This window comes from Lissotriton helveticus, chromosome 2_2 (genome assembly GCF_964261635.1).
Source record: "Lissotriton helveticus chromosome 2_2, aLisHel1.1, whole genome shotgun sequence".
NCBI lineage: Eukaryota > Metazoa > Chordata > Amphibia > Caudata > Salamandridae > Lissotriton > Lissotriton helveticus.
Window position 1 is genome coordinate 178,309,201 of NC_136060.1, and position 16,111 is coordinate 178,325,311.

A 16,111-nucleotide genomic window follows, 5' to 3' on the forward strand; every position below is an offset into this window, starting at 1 on the left:
ACAAATATTTTATTTATGTGTTGGTTTTGAAAATAGCGAAATTAATAGCTTTGTCATTTACAATGCCAATAGTTTTAACTTTCGCAAACGTGACACCTATAGCATTTCTAATGCAATATGTGTTGTATTTACATGACTTAGATGTATTAATATTACAAATAACAATGGCTTTTATTTTTGTTAATAATTAATACTTAAATAAAAGTTATTGTAATTTATAATGGCAATAGCTTAAATTTTTGTAAATAACTTTTGGTAAGATTATGTTCAGTGTATTTTATTGTGATGAAAACCCAAGAACAGAAGTGAAATATTAACATCTTTTTGTGGCATTTGTAATAAATCGTGAAACATTGAGAGAACATATTAGAACCAGTTGTTGTTGAATGGTTGCACAGAGTGATGCTGTGGCTTTCAGTGGTGCTGAGTGATGCTGTGGCGTTCAGTGGTGCTGAGTGATGCTGTGGCGTTCAGTGGTGCTGTGGCGTTGAGGGATGCTGTGGTGTTGAGGGATGCTGTGGCGTTGAGGGATGCTGTGGCGCTGAGGGATACTGTGCGCTGAGTGGTGCTGTGACATTGAGTGGTTCCGTGGCATTGAGTGGTGCTGTGGCATTGAGTGGCACTGTGGCATTGAGTGATGCTGTGGCGTTGTGGGGTGCTGTGGCATTCAGTGGTGACGAGTGATTCTGTGGCGCGGAGTGATTCTGTGGCGCCGAGTGGTGCTGTGGCGTTGAGTGGTGCTGTAGCATTGAGTGGTGCTGTGGCGTTGAGTGGTGCTGTGGCGTTGAGTGGTGCTGTGGCATTGAGTGGTGCTGTGGCGTTGAGTGGTGCTGTGGCGTTGAGGGATGCTGTGGCGTTGAGGGATGCTGTGGCGTTGAGTGGTGCTGTGGCGTTGAGTGGTGCTGTGGCGCTGAGTGATGCTGTGGCGTTGAGTGATGCTGTGTATGATAGCGCATTTATTCTGAGGTCTAAAACCTAAATACCTGGCACTCACGGTATGATAACATTGTTTAGCATTACAGTTTCATTTACATAGAGTGTATTACCTCTGACCGGGCTTTGAAGCAAGTGCTGCTTTTAGGGTTGTTTCGTGGTCTAACATTTCTGTACATCATTTTCAGAATGTTCCCCTGGGCTATTTTTATAATGGAAGAGAGAGAGACACACACACACAATGTGTGTGTGTTTGGCTGGTTGAGAGAATGAGTCCACTTCTGGAGGTAGGTACTGTTAGGGTGTATACACAGTGGTGGCTGTGATGTTTAAATGTGAAATGAGGTGGGGCCTAAATACATACCTTGAACTGGACAAAGTGAATGAGCGAACCCAACTCTTTCAAAGGGGTGTTGGATGGCTCTCCCCAAATACATTTTGAAAACATAGTGAACAAATGAGTACATTTAACAGTACATTTTGCACAAGGGAAGCCACCAGGAACTTGGCGGCCATAGATTGATGCACTATAACTAGTCACAGGCCATTTGCTGGAGCCAACTTTTAGCAGCGCCTGCCTGTTTAGACATCTCACCTATCAACTCAACTCTGGTGAAGTCTGCGGTAAACACGGTCAGATCCCCTTGGGGGTCGCACTGCCCCCACACATATCCTTTAAAGCGGCCTGTGTCACTGCAAGCAGTGTGTTTGCAGGACATTGCAATTTAGTGTTTATTCAGCAAAACTAACTGGAACCTAAAATCCCTTTGCTAAAGGTTAAACATTCAAATATGTATTGCAGACCATGACTGACTTCATCCACTTAATAGATGAAAGTCTTAAGAATATATTAGGAAAATGAAAATGGCGAACTTTCTTGAAAGTAGAGATGCATGAAGGGTTGCACACACGACTGAGCGCAGGCATCTTTAATACTCATTTATTTCTTCACGTGTGTTACACTTTTCAGTTTTGTCCTCACAAAATAAATCCAGCACACAGTGTACATCTTGCGGCCAACCTACACTGTAAAATACTTTCTACCTGTCTTGCACAACGAAATGGGATGTTTTCATTAAATTGCCTTGGCCTTAATGCTAAATATGGAAACACGAGCCCCCTCAAGACGGGCATCATATCATTCAAATTAGATGTTCGACTTGTGAGGGCGAGCCTTTGATTCTTACTGTAGGCGTTTTAATTTTATCCAACTACTGGTGAGGGTGAGGCAAGCAAAACTTGGGAACAGCTGAAATGTGCCGACGCTTAATCCCTTATTACTAAATTCTACTCACTGCATGCACAGACAGCTATCCTCCTAGCACATCAGACTGTAATAATAATAAATCACTTCCGAAATGAAAATGATTTCATTCAAAGAAATTGTTATTTTCGCCTTAGACTTGCCCTTGACCGAGGTAATCGGAAGAAAAGAGGTGCATGGGTTTATTTACCTTTTACGGAGACTTGTGATTGTCGCTTTGAATGAAGGCAGTACATGCAACAGGAATGACTCCTCTCCATAGTGAGTTCCACAAGTATCTGGAATCACTTGGTCATCACACACACTGTCATTAGCATGCATTGACAAAGTCCCTGTAATGTACCGTTTGCAACCTTTTGTATTTGTTCGCTAACAATTGTCACTTTTGCCTCATGTCACTTAAAGTTTGATTTTGTAATTGCTTCTCTTGTAATTTTCTCCTCAAGTATCAGTTCTGTTCCTATTGTGAAGCACTCTGACGCCTTCGGGTAAAGTCCGCGCTATAGATAAATGCATTAAATAAATAAAAAATGACCTGTTCTCGGGCTCGGGTCGTGCGCAGCTGATATTAGACCCGGGTCCTTGTCCGTACTCTCTTTCCGCGGCGGGCGGGCACGCGCGCGCTTTCTCAGTGCGTAGGAGGGACGCACTGGTCCTTGTTCTTTCGCTTTTGCAGCTGTATAGGAGGCCGAGTGGGGGCACACGCCGGCAGTCAGTCAGACAAAAGAACGGACCGAGCGCCATGGAGCCGCCGCTGCTGCTCACCGCCTGCCTCCTGCTGCTCGGCGAGGCCCGCGCTGACCTCTCCGGTGAGTGCGAGGAAAGAGGGGGGGACATCTCACCCCTGGGGGGGGTGGGGTTGGCGGCGGCGGTGGCTGCGGGGTTGTCCCTGTACGTGTGTGTGTGTGTGTGTGTGTGTGTGCGTGTATGTGCGCTCGTGTGTCTGTGTGTGTTCGTGTGTGTGCGTGTGTGTGTGTCTGTGTGTGTGTGTGTGCGCGCTCGTGTGTGTGCGTGCGTGCTTGTGCGAAAAGCAGGGGCTGTGGCTTTGTGTGTGTATGCAAGAAGTGCACGACGCACCGCCCTACCCCACACCGCAGCCATGGCCTACCGCTCCGTCCCACACCGCAGCCGTGGCACACCGACATCGGCCCCATTGACTCCCATTTGTCAGCTGATGACAGTGCTTCAACTACGATGATGCCGCTGCTTGCACCTTGACCTGCCAGCACCGCGACAAGCACCGTCCCACTTCGCACCGCAGCCCTGGTCTTATCAACGCCACTGGATGACAGTCAGTGAGCCGCTGCCTGCACGCAACCTCAGGGCACCGCAGCCCCAATGCCCGCTGGCGCACCCAAATTCAATCAAACGGAGTTCGACCTGCAACACGTATGACTTCAAGGGCCCAACAACTCCTGCACTGACGCCTGGAACTGATGCCGGCTCTTTGGAGTTTATCGCAAGGTCCCCGACATACTACAGTTCTAAAGATACTGTTTTGCGGGTCTTCCCGACTTCGTAGCTGGCTTGTGATGCCATAGTCAGCCAAAACTGTTGGATTTGTGTGTTAAAGACACCGTGATAGCCCCAGATGGGGCTATCAACTTCAGGGAACTGTTTTTAAAGTCTATTATTGCTTTATGAGTAATTTTTAATAACTCTGTGTTGCATTCTTCTAGTTTTGGTCTTGTTTTAGAGGCATCAATTAGAAATAGAGAGGCTCAAGATGAAATCACAAAAGATGGTTTTAGGCCATGAGCACTATATCGAAGAACTGGAGCAAAAGAGTAGGTCCAGCATAGACAGTGGCAGCAATTCTTCAACGTACTCTGATGAAGTGGTACACATTTCCAAGAATGTACTCAAGAAGTACAAAAAGGGGGATGCCATACAGAGGTGGTTTCAGGGCTATGAGGCAGGCATCGACATGACTGCGGCTCCTGAGAGGAATTGGGATGCTCGATTATTCAATCAATTCACGGATAAGGGGAGGGACACTTTGTTGGTTTTGGGTAAGGGGCAGAACCTCACCTACACTGACATGAAGGAGGCCCTTCTCACTAAGTATGGTCTCACTCCTGACAAGTAAAGGTATCAGTTCAGGTCCAGTAGGAAGACTGATGCACACACTTGGTTGGAATGTGTAGATTCTTTTTGCAAGTCATTGGATGGTTGGGTGATGGGCAGTAATGTAACAGATTTTCAGGGGCTCTACAATCTGATTGCCTGGGAACACTTGTCTAGTCTATGTTTTACAGACCTGCGCAAGCGACTAATAGTAAGCTGACCAGGGTCCGCTAGAAGGTGTTGGGGGAGACTCCGCCAGAGGTGGGCAGGGTTTACAGCAGAAGAGTGGGGGGGGGACAAAGGTAAGGCAAAGGAGTTCTATAAAGGGCCTCAAGCTAGTTCCCAGGGTAAGGATTCCCACCCCCCTCCCAGGAGATAAGAAACCATGGGTCTTTACAGGAAAGCTTGCAGAGACAGGACCCTGGAAATGCTATACGTGTGACAATGTGGGTCCTGTGAAGGGAAATCCTAAATGCTCAAAGGGCGCACAACCACCAACCGGTGGCCAGTCCAACGTAATGGCTAGTGTAGCATTTGGGGAGGAGGTGGACCCTGAGGAGGATGGGGACGCCCCAGAGATGACCCTTGTTTCCCTAGGGGACAGTGAGATGGTCCAGGGAAGCCAGGTGCCTGCAAACACTAAAAAGTCAAACATCTGGATGACCATCAATAGGAAAAGCATAGAGGCTCTCAGAGATACGGGAGCCAGTGTGACCTCAGTCCGGTGTCACCTGGTCTCAGAGGAGCAATTAGTCCCTGGTGAATTCCACCAAGTAATTTTGGTAGACAATTCAGAGTGCCAGTGTAAGGTGGCGCAGGTTCCCTTTAAGTGGAGGGGGGGGTCTCAAGTCCCTAGAGGGTTGTTGTGAGCTCTACCATACGTGTAGATTGTCTGTTAGGTAACGACCTGGAGCAGTCCCTGTGGAAGAATGTAGAGCTCAGGTCTCACTTAGAGATGCTTGGGTTGCCAGAGTAGGCATGCGTGCCCACTTGATCCATGGCAGCCAGCAAGGGTAATCAGAAGGAGCTGGAGCCAGAAAAAGTTGCCCAGATACCTACCAAGAGAAAGGGCAGGGGACGCGGGAAACCCGCCCTTGAAGTTCCCACGGTCTGGGAGGAGGCGGACCTTGAGGGGGAGGCCCCAGAACCTACAAGAGAACAAGTGGCTGAACTGGGGGACTTATCTGAGCTGACCCATTGGCAGCAAGAAGGGGGTCCCACCAGGAAAGAGTTCTGCTGGGAGCAAGAAGAATGCCCTTCTCTGGAGGGCTTGTAGTGTCAAGCTGCAAACCAAGCAGCGGGTGATCAGTCTGGGTCACACTTGGTCTATTCGGAGAATGATCTCCTATACAGCGAGCCCAATGTTGCTGACCCTGGGACAGCCCACGTGCTGGTGGTACCCCAGTGCCTCAGAACCTTCCTAATGGGTTTGGCTCACAACGTGCTTTTGGCAGGAAATTTGGGAAAGGACAAGACCTTTGACCGGATTGTCACCCACTTCTTTTAGCCCCAGATGCAAAGGTACTTGCCCATTGCAGGTCTTGCCAGACTTGCCACCACGTGGTAAGAGTGGGAGCAAGGGGAAGGCCCCTCTCCAAACCTTTTCCTTGGTGAGCACCCCTTTCCAGCAGGTAGGTGTTTTATTATAGTGGGGCCCCTGGACCCCAATAAAGGCATGGGCAACAGGCACATCATGGTCTTGGTGGACCATGCCTCCTGGTACCCGGAGGCTATCCCCCTGAGGACAAAGAGGGCACCAGTGGTGGGCTGGGCATTGATGGGGATCTTTTCCCAAGTGGGTTTCACCAGAGGGGTGGTATCCGATCAAGGAACCAATTTCATATCCAAGTACATGACATTCCTGTGGAAGGAGTGAGGTGTGACCAACAATGTCACCACTCCCTGCTACCCTCAAGGTAATGGTTTGGTGGAGAGATTTGACCAAACCCTAAAAGGCATGGTCAAAGGTCTGTCAGAACCTATGAGGCATAAGAGGGACGTCCTCTTGCCATTCTTTCTCTTTGCTTAAAGGGAGGTACCGCCAATGTAATTAGGGTCCAGTCCCTTTGAGTTGCTGTGTAGGAACCCTGTGAGAGGAATTGGTGAAAGAAGGCTGGGAGACAGCTCCTATGAAACCTCCTGAGGATGTGTTTATTTACATGCTGGCCTTTAGAAACCAGACTGCACACTTCAGGAAGCTCGCTCAGGCGAACCTGGAATCCAGCCAGGAAGAGATGAAACGCTGTTATGACCAGAATGCCACTCTGGTTGAGTTTCAACCTGGACAAAAAGTGTAGGTCATAGTCCCTGTAGAGCCGCGTGTTCCAAGACAAATGGACTGGGCCTTTTGAGCTGGTGGAGCGCAAGAGTAATGCCACCTATCTGGTGGACTTACAGACTACCAGGAACGCTCTAAGGGTCTTTCCTATAAACCGCCTCAAACCTCACTTTGAGAGGTCTGAAGTAAGCATGCTCTTGGTGACAGATGATGGGTTGGAAGAGGAGAGTAAAACTCTCCCTGACCTCCTAACTACCAAGGAGAACGATGGGTCAGTTGAAGGTGAGATCTTCTCCCCAACACTGACCCCAGAGCAGCAGAGCACTGTTGTCAGTTGGTCAGGTAGTTTGCCAGCTTCTTCTCCCTCACCCCATTGGTGCATCCATGATGTCGACACTGGGGACAGTCCTCCTGTCAAACACAAAATTTACAGGTTGACTGACAGGGTCATGGCCTGCCTCAAAGAAGAGGTTTCAAAGATGTTGGCGTTAGGGGTGTTAGAGCCCTCGAACAGTCCTTGGCCCAGCCCAGTGGTCTTGGTCCCAAAGGCTGCAGCACCCATTGCCACACGCAAACCCCGGGTCTGTGTGGAATATAGAGGGCTCAACGCCATCACCAGGACTGACGCACACCCCATTCCCAGAGCTGATGAGCTAATAGATCGGTTGGGAGCTTCCAAATTGCTCAGCACGTTTGATTTGACGTCTGGTTACTGGCAGATTACCTTGACTGAGGGCCCAAGGAGAGGTCTGCATTTTCAACCCCAGATTGAAACTACCAGTTCCGGGTTATGCCCTTTGGATTGAAAAATGCCGACACCTTCCAGAGGTTGGATAAGCAGGTGTTGGCTGGACGGGAGGTTTTCAGCGCCGCTTACCTAGATGACAATTGCCATGTTAAGTTCCACTTTGGAGGAACACCTGCAGTACCTTTGTGAAGTGTTGAAGGTGCTGCAGAAGACGGGCCTCATGATCAAGGCCAGTAAGTGCCAGATTGGGGAGGGATCTCTGGTGTACTTATGGCACCAGGTAGGCAGCAGCCAAGTGGCACCCCTACAAATTAAGATTGACACCATTCTGACTTGGGAGCTCCCCCCCCAAGCCCAAGACAGAGGTGAAGGCCTTCTTAGGTCTCCCTTGTTACTATAGGAGGATTGTCAAGGGCTATGGCACCATTGTTTACCACTTGACTGAGCTGACTTCCAAGTAGCAGCCTCAGAAGGTGATCTGGACTGATGCCTGCTAGACCGCTTTTGATGCTCGGAAGGCAGTCTTGGGCACGATGCACGTGCTCAAGGCACCCGACTTCTCCAAGGAATTCGTAGTGCAGATGGATGCTTCAGAGCTTGGTGTGGGAACGGTGCCCTCACAACTGAACAAAGAGGGCCTAGACCAGCCTGTGGCCTTTCTTAGCAGCAGACTACTCCCCAGTGAAGAGCCGTGGAGTGTAATTGAGCGTGAGGCTTTTTCTGTGGTCTGGGCACAGAAGAGGCTAAGACCCTACTTGTTTGGGACTCACGTCTGAGTTCAGACAGATCACAGGCCAGATGGTTAATGCAAATAAGGGTTGAGAACCCAAAACTTTTAAGGTGGTCCATCCCCCTACAGGGAATGGGCTTTATGGTGGAAAACCACCCTGGCACAGAACACGCTAACACTGATGGTCTATCCAGGTCCTTCCACCTTAGTGAAGAGAACTCACAAGAGGTTAGGTAGTTCTCCCTACTTTCAGCTGGAGGGGACATGTGTTAGACCTGGCATATTTTGGTGTGTTTTCCCTGTCTTTTTGCTTCTACCCTTCTCGTTTTTGTGGTACTCTGGGTATTGTTTTTGCAGGTTTAGTGTTTCTGCACAATTTAATACTGCTCATCAGTACTAAAGTGCAAATGCTCCTACTGTAAATAGTGTTTATGGACTGGTGTTTCCATGATTGGCTTATTTGATTTATTCCTAAGACCCTAGTACAGTGGACTTTGTGTGTGCGGGCTGGTAATCCAAATGCTGAATATGCTGAAAAACTGAATGTGGCACCCACACAAGCAGCCTTTCAAAGGGTTCTCAGACCTGCCACTGCACTGTCGGTGCGCAGTTTCTACTACCATGTCGGCCTGGCAAGTGCACCCACTTGCCAAACCCTAACCTTCCCTTTTCTCACACATAAGGTACCCCTCAAGTAGGCCCAAGGTACCCCTGTTGCCAGGGTGTTTTATTTGAGGGTAAGGTAGGACATGTACTGGTGTTTTTAACATGTCCCGATGGTGAAATACTGTACATTTTGTTTTACTGTTCAAAGGCTATCTCGCCCATAGGTTAACATGAGAGCTGCTTTGTAACACTGTTACAAAAGTAGCTTGCCAGGAGAAGCTGATATAAAAGTGGGGTTTGGTATGCCTAAACTCAGAATATAAAAATACATCTTTTAGTGAAGATGTTTTTTATGTTTTAGAAAGTGGGCCTTTTCTTGCTTAACCATCCTGCGTGCCACTGCCTTTTATGTATTCCCTGTCTGGGTTTAGAGTGACAGGAGCAGGGAGTGTGCATTTACACTAGCCTGATACAGGGGTGGGGTTGAGGCATTTTCTACCTTTCCTAGGTGACTCATGGCCAGGCTGAATAGACTTGGCTGCATTTAGAGTAGTAGGAGGAGTTGTTGCTTGCATCTGAATGAACTGTGGGTGACTCTCACAAAGCTGTCTCCACCTCCTGTGGTAAACCTGACCTGAGCCAGAAGAACTTTATTTGTAATACCTTTAAAGTAAACTTCAAAGTAAAATGTGGTATACATACTGGGGCCCTGAAACCAGAACTTTAGAACTCTTTTGGATCAAGAAACCTGCCAAGAAGAGCTAGAGAAGCTGTGAGGATAGATTACCACTTTACTGTGTGCTATGCTGTGTTGTCCTACAGTGGCTGCTTCTGTCTTGGGCAGTGAAAGGACTGGAGTTTCTGCAACTTATTTTCCTGAGTTTCTCCAAGGGCTTGAGGTAGATATTGTCCCCTATTTAAGAAGTCTCCAGAACAGCAAAGACTTCAAGTTCATCTGCTACCAGCATCCCCGACGACAACGGTCTACGCCGACATTGACTCCGCTGCCTGCACTGTGGTTTTGGAGCACTGCTTATAAATTTCATTATGCCCAGCCCCGTCCCACACCACAGCCTTGGCCGACTGACATCTGCTCTTCAACAACAACGACGCTACCTGCACCGTGAGCTGCCAGCGCCACGACAAGCACTGTCCCACTTCACACTGCAGCCCTGTTCTCACCGATGCCACTGGACGACCCTCACGGAGCAAAGCCTGCACCGCGACCTGAGGGCACCATACGCCACCCCGCTGCACTTCACACAACAGCCCCAACGCCGGCGCTCCCGACTTCAACCGCACAGAGTTTGACCTGCAACACATGCGACTTCAAGGGCTCTACGTCTCCTGCACCGACCTCCGGAATCAACTCCTGAAGACTCCGCTCTTCAAGGCTCATCGCAAGGTCCTGAAGTGCCCTACAATTTTTAAAGGTACTGTTTTGCGAGTCTTTTCGACACCATAGCTGGCCCATGACGCCGTGGTCAGCCAGAACTGTTTGATTTGTGTGTTCACAACACTGGGATATCCCCAGAAGGAGCTATTGACTTCAAGGAACTGTTTTTAAAGTCTATTCTTGCTTTATGAGTATTTTTAATAACTGTATGTTGGATTCTTATCGTTTTGGTCTTGTTTTACTCGGATAAGAATTGGCTATTTTTCTAAAACTGGTGTGGTGTCCTTTTGTAGTGTTTTCACTGTATTACTGTATGGTATGTGGAAATGCTTTACACACTTCCTCTGAAATAAGTCTGATTGCTCATGCCAAGCTACCAAGGGGGTGAGTAGGGGTTAATTTAGAAGTGTAACTCCCTTATCCTGACTAGGAAGAAGGGTCCCTACTTGGACAGGGTAACAACCTGCCAACTAGAAACCTCCATTTCTAACAATATTACAATAGTTTATATCAAAGTACAGGAAATGTTACATCAGACAATGAGGGTTACAAGGTGTAGGAGTCACATAATGTCTATAAAACAAGTATTATATTTTGGGAGAGCATGGTCTGGAGAAACACAAAGTTAGGATTTAAAACATAACACAGTGGTTTCGGTTGTCTGTACTAAGAAGATTTTATCACTAACCAAAGGAACCCTTTTAAGCAACTTAAGAATAACAAATGGTTTAGAAAAAAAAATGTCGTTCTAAACCCATGCCTACAGTTAGCACTCCTTCATGCCGGTTCATAGCTCACTTTGCTTTATCAGAAGGGTTGCAAATTAAGAAATGCAGGTTACAAAAGGATATCTACGACAAAGCAGTAAGTCACTGTGCTATCTACATAAAATGCAAATATGTGATCTGTATGTTACACAGTGTCCTCTGCAATAGGCACATTAACCCTTTGTGCTTCTTTATGAGTCAAAACGGTAACTGAACAAACCACAGATGAGTCTAACAAATGCATTAACCACTAGAGTTAACTTACCATTATTATTATGCCTGACAATTGCAGTACACACAAAGATATCTGCAGCCTCTTTGCAGCCAACTAAGCAAGAACAGATTTACTTTTACATTTGACCTTCTGTCCAATTTTTATGTAGCACACTTTTATAAAAATAAATGTATATATTGACTGTCATTCTATTACAAAGTTAGGGGTCCCGAGTGGGAACCTAAAGAGGGTAGAGAGGTCCTCAACGAAGAGGATTGAAGGGATACGTTCTTCCAGAAATATACTCAAAGACACAAAAGGATACCTTCTGGAACCAAAATGGCTCCTTTTGAAACAGATAAAAGATGGAGAATTGTCGGTACGCCGGTGGCATCACACCCATGATTGTGGGTGGGAAGGGAAAGAAACCCTTTTCTATGTACAACCCTTACTCACTCTAATAGTGGACATGCTTCATCATCGGGTTCAACCCAACTCTTAAAGGTCGGGGTGGGCTCAACCGCATTCCAGGCAGCACTTATAAAGAATGGGTGTATGGGGGCGTAACTTTAAAGATGAAATTCCTTAGCTACTCCAAAAGTATCCTTTATTAGTGGGGTGGGAGGGAAGGTTAAAAATGTATAAAGGGCTAAAAGGATGTAATGGTCCTATGATACTAAATCACCAACATGTTTCAGCCCTCTCCGATTGGCCTGTGCAAGGTCCTGGGCTTTCGTCAGGGTGGATAGCGAAGAAGTCACTCCCCTGAAGACTTGATTGACCTGCGGATGCTATTTGCATGTGAGAAAATTAAAGAAAGGCATATACTTACCTCAGCATTATTAGGACATTACCCAATTTCAAGGGGGGCACCAGCTCCCACGGGGCATGAGAGGGAGGCCCTGTAGTCACACTTTCATCAAAAGTCCCATCCCTGCACTGTCGTACAACGAGAAACATTACACCTACAACAAGCTATGGCTATAGGCTTTGTTAGTTGCGTAAGATAAATAAGCAACAACTATGTTTTTGTTGCTTATAATATTGAAAGTACTTCCGTTCTGAAATGATGAGAGTATGAAAGAACTATAACGAGTCTCTTTGAAGTTACCTCAGTCAGTGAAGAGTGGTCCTGCTGCAGAGTTAAGATTTTTTTTTCACCCCGAGGGTGAAGGCAAAAATTAAGAGCCTGATAGAGACCAGTTTCGGCACCTGCTTTTTAGAAATGCAGGTGCTCAGCACCGGCAAGATCCGGCCCACTTAAAGCCCTGGGTTTCTAGCACAGTCGGACTGGTAAGGCTGACAGTTGGGCAATGCGCAGGTGCCCAAGAGCAACATGTGGGCAGTTTTTAAGGCCCTCTGCTTCATTACTCCCCTGCCAGGCCATCGCAATGAGGCGATGGTGGGCAGGGGAGGGAGTCTGAGAAACGGCCTCTCTGGGGGCAGGTGTTGCTCTGGCTGTTGGGCCATTTCACCTCACAGTTGTGTACTTTTTCTTGACCCGTACCTGAAGGAGTGAGTAAGAGAAGTGGCCACGGCCTTGCCGGAGGCCAGGTGTTGTCACCTTGGCCCCAATGTCTTCAGCCCTTGGTCAGACCCTCCACGCAAAATCGGCACTTTTGTAGAAATCGCGGCAGTTTTACAAAAGCCGCTATATCCTGGGTAAAGACTGGACGTGCGCGCGAGCTGTAGCAGAATGGAGGGCTCGAGCGGGAAGGCGCGAGGGAGGGAGAGGAATGTAAGGAAGACCGCTTCTGCCCGCATCCCTAATTCTGGACACGCGGCGCGATTTATCTCAGGAATTGCAGGCGATTGGTGGTCTGAATGGGTCGAATAACGCGCAGACGTGGAAAGGAGTGAGTGGGGAAATCAAAGACAATCTGGAAGGGAAAGACTGTGCAAAGAGGAAGAGAAGGGAGGAAGAAAAAGAAGGGGCAGACAGAAGTTAAGGAGACTGAACAAGAAGCAAACCTGAAAAACTATTAAAGGGAACAGAGGGTAGAGAGGAGGCTGTGTTGAAGGGGAGATGGCAGTGAAGAGTATGTGAAAGCATAGATGAAAGAAAAAGAAGAGAAAAAACAACCAGTCTGGAGGATGAGGACAGGTAATAGGTGCAGCGATGGAAGGGGGAAAGTAAGAGGGGAGGAAAGATGCAGATTGGTAAGATACTTACAGGAGAAAAACCCAGTGGCGGCCCTCGAAATTTCGAACAGGTGCAACACCGAGGCTGGGATTGCACAGTGTGCACGTGTGCATTAAAAATCTTTACAAAGAGTTTGGCACTAGTCACCAGAGTGCATTTTGAGATAACAGTTACTTCGGTGGCTGAAGTTCCTCAAATAACAACGACCTACCTAGTAAATGTGGCAAAAACTATCTGTTGTATTGTCCGTTAGCACATTTAATCTTTCTTATTCCCCAGTCCACTGAACACTGCATCACTAGATTTTACTCCCTCTCACCAAACAGTGTATAGGATGTCATGGTTACAATCCACGACCCAAAAAATCACGGATAATCAATTTATGGCTGCCTGTGACCTCTGCTACACCACCACTGACCTTATTGATGACATCACTACTTTGAATGCAGTTGTGAAAGTGTAGTAGTACTGTCAGCTTGTAGGTATCCATGTCAGAATACATAGAGATTAAAGGCTGCCGCATTGCACCCACTAGTTAGACAAATTCCTTTGTCTAACAATTGCTGATATCAGACTGCATTGTAACTTTAAACATGCATATGTCCTCACAATTGATAAATGTAAAAGTAGGTATATTTGTACTTGTCAATTTGTATAGACAAGCATTTGTTGTTTCAGCGATGCATGTCATTGATGAAAGAAATGGCAAAGGTATATACACCGGACCGATTAACGAGGTGGGGTGCAAATGTAAATTCGGATAAAATCAGATGCCTTATGTGTAGATGTCAATCTGCTGCTTATCTTACACACAAGAGGTATACCTCATGACGAGCTGAGCTCGTCATGAGCATGGAAGGGTTTAAATAACTAAAAAAACTACGATATCTGTGTTTGTTGTTGAAAGAATGGCCAAATAAATTGGTGCTAAATGTCCATATTTGTGCCGCTAAATTTCCATTTTTGTGCCGCTAAATTTGCTAATCCATGCCGCTATATCCTGGGGGGTCTGTTGGTGAAGCAGGCTGTGTGTTTATTTGCATAGGCCTTGCTTTGAGACCACCTTGCCCAGAGAGAACAATAGAGAGGATGTGGCATAAGGACCTAAGCTGCCGACATTGAAATTTGGTCCGGGTCCCGGCCTCTGCTGAACATCCTGTCATTCTGGGCAAATAATTTGATATCACAAGGACTCTAGTAAAAATTAATTTGATATTGAGTAGTACAGTGTAATTAGTGCCCATGTAAATCAATCCAATGCCCTTGGGCCGAGTTAAAAGATTCTGCAAAGGCCTGTACGATAATTAAAGAGGACTCTCTAAATAAAAACACTCATATTATTTTTTACCATGGCTTTTCTGCCTTTAATTAGTTTACCTATCAGTCAGAGATAAATAACACAGTTTTAGAACACTTTTTAAAGTGCGTTCACCTTACGTTTTTATTGTTTCAAAGACATACTGATCAGAGGATAATATACCGGGTTTGGGTGATTTAAAATCCGGCCAGGTGGCAGGCAACCTTAACTAGATCAGGTGATGTGGCCCTTGGACCATTTCATTTCAACTCACCCAAAATGCAGTGCCTCTAGATTTCTGTACGCTGTAAAAATGAGTCCAAAGAAACAAACCAACTGGTATTTCGTGAAACGGAACCAACAGGGAACGTGGTCAATTTTTAGGGGAGTGCCCGGGTCTAATTGTTATGCCAATCCGACCCTGGCTGGTTCCCATATTAAATGTGCTCCATTTCCAGCATTGATAATTTACTATTATTAAACACTTTCACATACATAGGGCATGCTACAAACGTAAAAGTTCTATTATTGTTAGTCAGGTTAACAACCCAGGAAGAATTAAATACAAACAGTCTATGTTTTCAATTACCCCCAAGATAATCAACAGGCTTACCATGCGAGTTTATGTTAATGCTCTACTTAGGCATGGTATGCTTGCTATTTAAAACGGATACTATAACACTGGCTAGAGTCGTTCAGTCCTGCGTCCGCTGCGCACACATCTTACCTGCTGTCAGGAGCCGCGGTGTTGTCTTTCAGGTCCGCTCGTGTTGTTGTCCTCAACCTGCTCTGACACTTCTCCTAAAATCTCAGATTTGGCCCGCGGGAGGATGCTCCTGCCACAACTAAACAAAGTATGCCCGATGGGAGGGCGGCTGATTCCCGTGACAGAAACCGCCCTTAGCAACGACGTTGCCTCGCGTTTATCACGTGACCAACACAGAAGATTCGAGCTGCTCTCCGCTCAGAGTGAATGTCGTACCATGGAAGCGCGGAGGGTAAAATAATAAGTGTGGAAGTGGCAAGAGGGGAACGGGAATGTCGTACCATGGAAGCGCGGAGGGTAAAATAATAAGTGTGGAAGTGGCAAGAGGGGAACGGGAAAAGTGAGCAGGGTACTGGAGTATACCGTAAGGATGAGTAGCACAAAGAGGTACTAAAGCGAGGTAGAAGAAAGTAAAGAGTTTGTGAGAGGGGCATTGAAGTGCACGGGCGAGTCCAGGGAGCACGGAGAGAGCAGTCCAGAGGTAGTATAGGGTTGGGAGAGTCGGAGTTCACACAGTGCCCTACATGGGGGCCAGAGGCGCAACTAGACCTGAACCCTAAGAGGTCGTCTATGGAGGCGCGGTTACCGCTTCAAACACTGAGGCAGAGTTATGCGTCGAGTCACTAAAAAATAGTGATAAATTGTGCATTTTGAACATACTAGTCAAATTCCATACATCAGGGGCGAAGGACACAGCCTTGGGGATTTTCAAGTGAACCTAAGCAAACTGCCTGTTTGTATACGTTTATTGAAATCTGTGGCTCAATCATATTTAATGTTGATAAGGATTCTTAGTGGTGAAGTTGTTAACGGGTTTTTAGGTGTGGGGTAAGGAAGAGCATAGTAAGTAAAAAAAATCATTGTTTTTCTGATATCCGACCTTGCTGCAGCACATTTGCAAG

The 16,111-nt window shown here is 46.8% G+C and overlaps 1 protein-coding gene across 2 annotated transcripts in view; it reads right to left on the reverse strand.

Moving 5' to 3' along the window:
- NSUN7 (NOP2/Sun RNA methyltransferase family member 7) overlaps window positions 1-15,326 on the reverse strand; it is a 972,952-nt gene extending 957,626 nt beyond the window's left edge. For both annotated transcript variants that reach the window (XM_078678273.1, XM_078678274.1), the window contains exon 1: window positions 15,171-15,326. The gene's annotated coding sequence lies outside the window, so the exon portion shown is untranslated. The remainder of the gene's footprint in view (window positions 1-15,170) is intronic.
- Window positions 15,327-16,111: the final 785 nt, after the last annotated feature.